Source organism: Dreissena polymorpha, chromosome 3 (genome assembly GCF_020536995.1).
Source record: "Dreissena polymorpha isolate Duluth1 chromosome 3, UMN_Dpol_1.0, whole genome shotgun sequence".
NCBI classification, from domain to species: Eukaryota; Metazoa; Mollusca; class Bivalvia; order Myida; family Dreissenidae; genus Dreissena; species Dreissena polymorpha.
Window position 1 is genome coordinate 52,233,431 of NC_068357.1, and position 11,414 is coordinate 52,244,844.

The 11,414-nt window shown below is 34.0% G+C and overlaps 1 protein-coding gene across 4 annotated transcripts in view; it reads right to left on the reverse strand.

Moving 5' to 3' along the window:
- The window catches only part of LOC127874145 (uncharacterized), a 34,439-nt gene extending 24,075 nt beyond the window's left edge, over positions 1-10,364 (reverse strand). For 2 of the 4 annotated variants that reach the window (XM_052418339.1, XM_052418336.1), the window contains exon 1: positions 10,278-10,364. The gene's annotated coding sequence lies outside the window, so the exon portion shown is untranslated. Of the gene's footprint in view, positions 1-9,007; positions 9,226-10,277 lie in introns of those variants that run through there. The other 2 variants (XM_052418337.1, XM_052418338.1) reach the window with 2 other exon arrangements.
- Between the last annotated feature and the right edge of the window lie 1,050 nt (positions 10,365-11,414).

Sequence of the window (11,414 nt, forward strand, 5' to 3'; positions counted from 1 at the left end):
GAAATCTTAAACAAAGTCTTCCTAATATAAACATTTGGGATTAATGTTACTGTGTTAACTCCAATAATTGAAAACAAAATAAACTGTTCCGAATATTATGTATATTATTGTATATATATTATGTTATGTAAGGCACAGTTACCAGTAAACTAATGCATCTGGCTATGACTTAAACACATTTAAGAATTTCCTGAATTTTCTCTTAGAAGCTTCTAATACAGGACCCAAGTCTGTTATCACTGTAGTGTATCAATAGCTGTTATGTAAGGACAGGTCTTTTTCTGATCTCTTGGGGAAAAAGTACATTCACTATTGGGAATTTTTTTATTCTTTTTATTTGTAAACAAGGATAACATATAGTATGTATTAAAATATGGTGGATATAACATCTAAGAATGTATGCATTTTTAACTGAAAGAAAGTAGTAAACTTTTGTTTATGACATAATATTTCTGCTTATTCTTAAGATTGGGAATTTTTTAGCAAATTTTGAAGAATATATCATATGTAAATGTATGTGATACTTTGACAGTGACAGACATGTCACATGTTTGTAGTATTAATGGATGGAATTAATTTTGGGTTTGTTATGCAATATTATTAAATGGTACTTTACCAGTGGCATATGTTAATAGGTATGCTCATATTATGCAATAAAACTTTAAGCCTGTGACCAATAAACAATGAAATGTAACAATGTAACTGATGTTTAGATAAAATTTTGACCAGTTACACAGTAATATTAGATAATAACAAATATTGTATTTGATTGCATGCAAATGTACAAATTTTCTCACCTATTTAGAGTTAATCCTTGAGATGTATGAATGGTCATGGAAAAGCTCAGATTAACTGGATACTGAGTGCGTACAGCAACTTCTGCATTTTTCGATGGACTGAAAACTGAATATTAAGTAACTTAGCTGTTTAGTTATTTACAAGGTGAAAATTCATATTGTGTATTATCTTTGATCTAAACTTTCTTCTTTCATAACTTTAAATTATTGAAAACTAACTGTTAAAGACATAATCAACCATGCATTCTAGATTGATAAGCAATGTACACATGTATTATATTATTGTTTATATATAAGCAAACAAAAAATAAATTACCTGCAAATCTGTGTTTTTCTAACTGTAATTTGGTTTGCAGAGATGTAAATTCTATCACTGGTCCCATGTCTGTGATGCTATGCACATGTCCTTGAAGTCCATTTACAAGTTTATCTGATATATTTTTCAACAGCATGACTGGTGAGCCAATTTTAAGCCACAGTATTTTTGGTGCAATCATTTGTTCTAAAAAATGTCTGTCCCCCTCATCATGTGACTTGAACTCGTTCAGTTCTCCAGGGTATTCAAGTATACAATCACGGTTGTGTTGATCAACCTTTTCATTTGAGAAAACAGCTTTACACAGTCACTTGCATCTGTCAATGGTCTCCCAAGGGTTTAAATGAAATTGATACTATCAATTGACATTTTACCATCAGCAGCTTCTTTAATAGCCTTGATAAGATGTGGTTCACTTTGTCTTTCTACTTCTCTAAGGATTATCCTGTGGGGTATTACTCTTGTAAATAATCCTGATTGAAAACAAAATTCACATTCTTCAGCATACAAGGGATTTGGAACAGGGGGGAGTTGTTTAAAATCCCCACCTAATACTAGTTGAATTCCACCAAACAACTTATCCGGGTTTCTAATTTGGCAAACTTGGTCTAATGACTCAAAGAACTTCTTGCTCAACATTGAGCATTCGTCAATTATAAGGACATCTGTTGTTTTCAGTCTGTCTCTTACAATTGCGAATTCAGCATACTGTTCGACTACGCTCTTGACTTCACTCGTGTTGTAGCGACCGTCGCCTATTCCCGATCATGTGTGAATGGTCATCGCATTTGCATAGAAAGCAGATGCTATTCCAGTGGTGGCTGTTATTGCTACATTTTTAATGATTTTTCTATCTGTTTAATTAAGTGCGTTTTACCGGTGCCTGCTGAGCCAAGTATTAAAACATTGTGACCGTTTGTAACCTTGTTTAACGCATCGATTTGTTCACCATTTAAATTCATTCTGTAAAAAATCAGTATAAACAAACTGCGTAGTGTTACTAGTGTACAAATTTGACATACCGCGGGAAACTTCGGTTCCCACGTTGACTAATGAGATCGTGTACAAGCTGGGAACCAAGACACACCTTCGCTTTGGACCAATGAAATCGCCCGTAACAAAACTCCGCACGCACACCGTTTGTTTTTAAAATATGTGTCACTTGAAATATATGTAAACAAAGGTTTCAAACGGCGCTGGACAGTTAGTTTTGATGCATAATGTAACGGCAAGCACGGTAATAATGTATTTTCATACGTTGTATTGAATGTTTGGTATCGAGGTACATGAACTTTGAAGGGAAGATGGCCTTTACTCCGTGAAAATTTCAGTCTTAAATACTGCATGATCATTGTCAACTGGGTCATATGCGTTGTATATCGTGTTATTTCTTAAAAGTTGACCCAGCATTTGTAAAAATATTGCAAGACATATACATTTCCAGAAGGGAAATATATTTCTGCGTTGAGTAAGACCGAGATCGTGAAAATCGCTGCACAATTGATGAAGATATGGCTGTTCAAAGCGATGCATCCCGTTTTGGGGTGATTTTGAGTTGCATACCTTGTTATATGAATATTTGATAGTGAACTTTTTTTTTCAGAAAAGTTATTTTTTTAATAATATGATTATTTATCATTCAAAATGATGTTTTCACTAATTAATATCATAGCCACACGCTAACCACCTGTGGTCACAATTGCATAAAATTACTGCTAATTGCGACCGAAGTTGGTGTATATTTGTATCTTCTTTATAATGACAAGCTGTGTTTTAAGTAAAACCCGGATATGATAAAAATGATGTAGAAGCATTATTATTCATTCGTTGTAAAGAGGATCCTCTACGGTTTATTTACTATGTAAGAATATCAGATTTCCACTTTTAAAAGCGTCCAAAGTTGACACAACAATTTATGATATCAAATGCCTACATAAATATGTTTTCCGTAAAGTCTGGAAAAGATAAAAGTGATTATAAAAGCTATATTATTCTTTCCATATTATTTATAATGGTATCCTAGTAGAGAGGCCCTCTAAGGTGTGTAGTACATGTAACAATAATGTTGTACAATATCAATTTAGCACTCTTGTTAGCGTCCAAAGTTGGTATAAGTTCTATGATTTCTAATGCCTAATTATGTTTTGCGTACAATTTGGAAAAGATAAAAGTGATTATAAAAGCAATATGTTTCTACCGACTTGAATTAAAATAATATCGTTTGTAAAGGAAATTTTATGACGTCCCTAAAATATGCAAAAGTATTTTTCAATGTCAGATGTGTATGTGCGCTGTACCAAATTATGACATTTTCTGTTTAAAGATACAGTTTTAAAGCGTAAAATAGTTGTTTGTTTCCGATAACCCGACCCTTCGTTTTTTTCTTTTTTAGTTTGGAGTATTTAAAGTCGATTTCCGCGCAACACGCTTTTCTTTCGACATTATCACTTTACATGCATATAATAGGGATATAAGGCATCCGAACATAAACCCTCCCGTCATTTTCATACGGGCGGACATAAGCTCTCCTGTGAAAAAACTGGGGCGGACAAAAGCTTTCCCTTGAAAGAAACGTGGCGGACTAAAGCCCTCCCAGACAAAACGATTTCATTATGATAGATAATAATAACCATCATTATCATTATAAAGATATTATATATAAATATAAGGATTTATAACATATAAATGGACAATTCTATGGTTCTTCAACAGCAAACCCCTGTAGAAGAGGTGTATAACTCCAGTCTGATATAAAGAAAAAACTGTTATGCCGACCTATCTTACCCTTTTTTGAGATGTTACTGGAAACAAACAATTGTTTTACACCTAAGTGACTTTAAAAACAATATTTTGCGACTACTTCAATCAAATTTTGAACATATTTTGTATGTAGTAAAAGTGTGAAAAGTATGAAAGTATCAGACTTCAAATGTGAATAGCATTCCAAATCGACTGTTTACGACACGAATTATGAGCCCTTATCTTTTCCCAAAAAATTGCTGTTAAGTGCACATTTTTTTCAGTCGACCTATATTAAGTTCCTATTCATTGCAATAATGAATAGTTTTTAATCGTCTAACGGAAGTATGACACACAATGAACTAAACAGAGAATTTTGTCAAGTTTTGGATGTATCAACTAACAAAGTATACGGTTTTGTTATTTCCCATACGGTAATACGGATAAATGAGGACTTAAAAGTTTGCCGTTAATTTCATCTCGCTTTCTCCAGAATTATAATAATATTGGGTTCAAATCGATATTGTTATAAGCAGTATTTTCCCCCCGAAATTAATAAACTGGTTTCAAAGCATAAAGCAAAAAATCCTCTTATGTTTCTACAATGTCCAAATAATTTAAACAATGGACATATTCCTACGTCCGTGTTTATACCAATATAAAAACTAAAGATGCCATATCAATCCACAACCCCTGGGTAGGTAGATGGGCACATTAGACCACTAAGTCACGGTTACTCCACCAGTTACTGCTACTTTTGACATGACATTGATATTACCGGTCACATGTTATTCACGTTCAATAAATACATCAGTTCTTCTTTTCAACCTGATGCCTGTTATCGGCTACTGTTTCTTATCATAATTGTATATATTACAATACGACGCTAAAAAAATATGGATTGTGGATCGTCAAATTCCGAGTGTGGTACAAAAAATGCTTTATAAATATGTCAAGCACGTGCACTTAACAAAAAAATACGATATTTCTTTTTTTAATGTAGAATTTGGCAAAAGTAACGCGCTTTATATATAACAATGTTTTATTATTTTTTCTGGTTGAGTAAACAAATGTATTCCATATAGCGTCTAATATTTGTACATTATTTATAAAAAGAAATAAAATGATCCACGTGATGTTTAACAATTGTGTTAAGTGCGCGTGCAATTGAACGTTAAGTTAAGCGAGAGATGCGAATTAAATTACACATAATCAAAAACTGATACCACTTCGCTTGATTTATAAATCATGTTCCATCGCGCCAATGTATTCATTGGTTCACGAAATTGTGATTGAAATAATGTAAGAAACCCAGTTTTTCACATTAAATGATCTTTAACATAACGCCAGCAGACCCGAATGAATACACTTCCTAAATTAAAATCAGGTAAATAACAATTACAATAATAATACAGGGGAAGTCTACACTGTGTATTAGCATCCTGCTGTGGTGATCACTATCTTATCAACTCAATACACAGGCACCTGGCTACTGTACTGGATAAATTGGATTTACTGCCAAAATAACTGATTTCATTTATTGCTAAATTGATGTGTACATTTAAAATAAACAACGAGAATGGATCCACATCACCGTTGCACATTTTTATTAAGTTCACAGTAATATGTTCTTTAAATAGACATAGCCTAATTAAAGACGGCGCTAAGTGTTAAGGTGGCTATTAAGAAATAAGATCCATTTTCGCATGACACTAGCATGTAGTATTATATAAATAAGACACATTTAAGACATGGATAAAATATCAATAAGACACAATGTCATTTGAATCTTTCATTTCTTCGAAAAATAAGCACGTAATCAAAGGAAAAAAAGATACATTAAACACACAGAAACATATGAATAAGAAACATTTGCATCTTTCATTTATTAAAAACAAGAGTGCCTGAAAGGCCCAAAGTCGCTCCCCTGAGATAACAAGATATTATTGGGACAAATCTTCTGACCAAGTTTCACGAAGATCGGAAAATAAATGTGGCCTCTAGAGTGTTAACAAGGTTTTACAATAGCCATATAAGGAAAAATGTCCCGCCCCCTGGCAGCCATGTTTTTCAACCAACCGGCATCATTTTTGAACTCATCGAAGATATTATCGGGATGAATCTTCTGACCAAGTTTCATGAAGATCGGACGGTAGTGTGGCCTCTAAAGTGTTAACAAGATTTTACTATAGCCATATAAGGAAAAATGCCCCGCCCCTTGGCCCCTTGTAAGCCTTTTTTTTCAAGTAAACATAATTATTTTCGAACTCATCCAAGCTATCATTGAGACCAATCTTCTGACCAAATTTCATGAAGATTGGACAATAAATGTGGCTTCTAGAGTGTTAACAAGGTTTTACTATAGCCATATTTAGCCATATAAGGAAAAATGCCCCGCCCCTGGTGGCCATGTTTTTAAAGCAACCAAAAGTATTTTCAAACTCATCCAAGATATCAATGGGACAAATCTTCTGACCAAGTTTCATGATGATCGGAAAATAAATGTGACCTCTAGAGTGTTAACAAGGTTTTACTATAGCCATATTAGAAAAATAGCCCCGCCCCTGAGGTGGCCATGTTTTTCAACCAACCGGCATCATTTTTGAACTCGTCCAAGATATTATTGGGATGAATCTTCTGACTGAGTTTCATGAAGATCGGACTATAAATGTGGCCTCTAGAGTGTTAACAAGATTTTACTATAGCCTTATTTAGCCATATCACGAAAAATGCCCCGCCCCTTGGCGGCCATGTTATTCAAGCAAACGTAACCATTTTTCGAACTCATCCAAGATATCATTAAGACAAATCTTCTGACCATATTTCATCAAGATTGGACAATAAATATGGCCTCTAGAGTGTTAACAAGGTTTTACTATAGCCATTTAAGGAAAAATGCCTCGCCCCCTGGCGGCCATGTTTTTCAACCAACCGGCATCATTTTCGAACTCTTCCAAGATATTATTTGGATGAATCTTCTGACCAAGTTTCATTAACATTGGACAATAAATGTGGCCTCTAGAGTGTTAACAAGATTTTACTATAGCCATATATAGCCATATAAGGAAAAATGCCCCGCCCCTTGGCAGCCATATTTTTCAAGCAAAGGTTACCATTTTTGAACCCATCAAAGATATCAGTGGGACAAATCTTCTGATCAAGTTTCATGAAGATCGGAAAATAAATGTGGCCTCTAGAGTGTTAACAAGGTTTTACTATAGCCATACAAGGAAAAATGCCCCGCCCCCTGGCGGCCATAGTTTTCAACCAACCGGCATCATTTTCGAACTCGTCCAAGATATTTTTAGGATAAATCTTCTGACCAAGTTTCATGAAGATCAGACAATAAATGTGGCCTCTAGAGTGTTAACAAGATTTTACTATAGACATATATAGCCATATTAGGAAAAATGCCCCGCCCCTAGGCAGCCATGTTTTTCAAGCAAACGTAACCATTTTCAAACTCATCCCAGATATCACTGAACCCAATCTTCTGACCAAATTTCATGAAGATTGATCAATAAATGTGGCCTCTAGAGAGTGAACGAAGCAAATGTTGACGTCGCACAACGGACAACGCGCGACGGACAACGGACGACGGACAAAAGGCGATCACAAAAGCTCACCATGAGTACGTCGTGCTCAGGTGAGCTAAAAAGCAGGTGAATCTGAAGCAATACATTTATTACTGACACATTATTCTAAAAGTCGACATACAACATAATTAATTAAGATCCATTTTCGCATGATACTGGTTGTAAAGAAAGTATTCACATATTAATTATAGCTTGCATTAGTTGCAATAATTTTGTTAAGTGCGCGTGCCATTGAACGTTATGTTAAGCGAAATGTGAGAATTAAATTAAACATAATTAAAAACTGATACTATTCTGTCAGCTTGTGCTAACATCATTAACTTTTTGCACTTGTAAGTTGCCTGATATAGTTGGTGATATGGTGGAATGTGACAATAACAGATGCAAATTGAATAGATGTTTTAACAAAAGATGTGTTGGATACACAATGACAAACCAAGATGAAAAATGGCCCATACTGCACATGGTAATCTGAGATGAACAAGACCTGAGAAAGAGGTATGTTATTTTGGTAAAACAATTGTGTCTTAATGTTAACATATATGATATCTATTTAGATATAATGTTATGATATCCTCCAGTACAATTACTTTTGACGTTTCATTTCATAACGTTTGTATCGAATGCTAACCAAATGTTTACAAAACCGCGATCATGTAGAAGCGAGTTAATTTAATTCATATGGAAGTTTACTAGTATGCATGACAAACACACGATCCAAAAATGGCGAAATGCTTGTAGGGCTCGTTCGATGCTTTAACAAATATTTTACTGTTAAATAAAATGCCACGTCCGACTTGTCATTAAAATCCAGAGAGTCAAACGAAATGCACATCCACATTCTGCTATCCCATCAATTTATCGAAATTTATTTTAAACCACACTAGCTCTATTTTATTCCTATCGAAGTTTACAATAATGCATGACAAACAAACACTCCTAAATACGTTTTGCATTTGTTGATGCTTTAAACAAATAATTTACTGTTAAAAACACACCACGTTCATATGTCGTCGCTAAATCTATCGAGGATGCGTTTAAAATATGTGTCGTGTTCTGAGAAAACTGGGCATAATGCATGTGCGTAAAGTGTCGTCCCAGATGAGGCCTGTGCAGTCCGCACAGGCTAATCAGGGACAACACTTTCCGCCATAATTGTATTTTTGCTAAGAAGAGACTTCATTTAAACGTAAAATGTCATAAAATGCCAAAATTCGCGCAACTGCACACTAATTATAAGAGCTAGGGTTAGAGTAAGTACCGGTAACGTGCAATGGCCCCGGACTGTTCTGTTGCTCTTATCCGCAGTTGGTTTGCGAACCATATATGTTTCTTCCTGATTTGTGCAAAATACGGTTTTTTATCTGAACTACACAGTCGGGAAATTAGCATCATTTTATAAACATAAGCTTTTGTGGGCTTTTCAAGCATTACCTAATGTGAGCTTTTGAACTGACAATATACCGTTCTAAATCGTAACGAAATTTCAATTAAATGTAATTCTTTGTAAAATTTGCTAAGCAAGGTAATCATGCTATTCATACAGCATTGCAGTTTACCTATATATTTTTCAAAAGGTCAGAATAGCTTAATTGGTAGAGCAACCCAGGCCGGAATCATTGCTAATTTAGATGGCTCATGGGGAGGTTTCGGGTTCGAATCCCGATCTGACCTTCGTAGGTAAATTGTGGTTGCAAGGCTGGCAACTAATAGTGTGACAATCTGTTTTGGGCAGGGTTTTGGGCTAACAGTTCCACGTTCTTCTGCCAGGAAGTACCTTTAATAAATTAATTCAAATATTATCTGTATATAATTTTTGTGTTAGTTTCTTCACGGAGCGTATATTGTATATTGTCATCTAGAGTCCGTGGTTTCTTCTATTACACATTAATTGAGCTCGCTTTGATGCTTTGCCTAATTTCATATTATGCTTTTCTCACAATATATTTTTACATATTTAGAAACGGTGGAAGAATGCCATTACAACGGTACCAAAATATGTATGGTCGGTTTGAAAAATGTTGCTTTTATAACCCCTTTTATCTTTTCCGTGTTTTCCTTAAGACATTGTTTTGTGTATAAAAAAACGGTAACGATCGGTCTCCTTTGGCCGCGATTCAAAGCCAGAATATGATACCGACAAACAATATTTTTACATCGTTAGAAACGTTAAAGGATCCTCTTTACAAAGGTTCCATTATAATGAATATCGAATAAATAATGTTTTTATAACCACTTTTACCTTTTTCGGGTTTTCCTTTAGGCATTTGTGTACGTAAAGAAAAAACGTTAAAATAGGCCGACTTTGACCGCGATTTACAGACTGACTCTGACCCTGCCATAAAATATTTTTACATTGGTAGAAACTTTGGACGTTCTTCTTTACAACGATACCATTATAATTAATATCGGACGAATAATAATGCATTTATAACCATTTTTACCTTTTCCGGGTTTTACATAAAAGATTTCCGGGTTTTCCGGACATTTTCGGGTTTTATACCTACCCTAAAAATCCACTTAAACGCTATTTTTAATATTCTTCTCACCAAAATCACATGTGTATATGTGAACACGTGAGGGATTTTACTATACACAGCGTATATTACTAAATATATGTTTCAGTATTATTATCAAGGACATGTATGCATATAATTAATTTTCTTGTTTCGATTTAGCACGGGTATATACACCTGATATAAAAATATAAGCAGCTACACGACTTATTTGATGACACTGGACATGTAAAGATGAGACTGATAAAATTAATCGAAGAACTTTTAAAACTCAATGTATATTAAAAAAATGTGAAGAGCTAAATAAAAATACCTGTCTTGATATACTCCATTCGTTTAAGTGCAGTAACAGTAATGCGCAATAGCCGAGTTGATATTACGTTATACACGCATGCGTGGTATCGACATTCTGATAACGTTGTGAAAATTCATGTTAGTTATAAAACACACTTAAAGGAACTTTTTTTTATCGAGAAAGGTCTCCATGGGGTAGTTTCAATATTTTAAAAAAGTGTGGTTCAGGTCCACCTTTGACTTATTTATTTTATTCAAAATAATGCTACAAATATATCTTTTATATTTTTATCAATCATAACATGGTTTGCTATGATACAAATGTTGACAGATCGTAACAATAACGTTTGTGTGAGGTAAGGCTTACCATTAAACCGGCGACACCCGCCACTTCATTGCTTTTACCGTTTAACACAGCTTTGAGACATTACATTGGGTTTTGTTTTGTATATTTCCTATCATGTTGTATCATTTTTAATGACTGTAACAATAATTTGTTTATTAATTATAATATTTTTGAATGTTCAATTGTAATTATTAAAATTAAAATTAAGAGAACTTTTTTAAAAAATCCCCAAACCGTAAAATAGCTGTCGATATGATACAAAATGCGTGCTCATTATTAAAGGCCTGTTCTCGAATAACGCAAGGATAAATCAAAATAAAATTAAATTAACAATAACGCGATGACTTCAAAAGTCCATTTAAATTGCGTTTTCCTTACACAGAGATGTATACTTTATGATAACAGCCATTAAGGGGAGTCTCGAAGTTGAATTATTAGATTTCCGTGTTAAAGTTTTGATAAAGGTGACTTTTAGTGATTACATGTGTGATATTTCTCATAACATGCAGGACAGTATCTTTACACATGTGCGTTTTTTTATGATTCATTCTAAAGTACAGCCGATAGAATTAACGCTTTAATTCAGCACTGCTAATTAAAAAAATCTGACCTTTGTGCAAAAACGTTATGTCAAAAGTTGAATAAGTTTTTATCGAATCCGGTTTAGGGTTATTCATTAAGCGTATGCGCATTTCTCTTCCTTTTTTTGTAAAAAAATAAATGTGAAGTACCATTTAAAAAGCCCGATGCACTTTTTAAAAACGATATTTAAATCACTTTTAAGTTTCCCGCTGTAAACAGAAACATTAT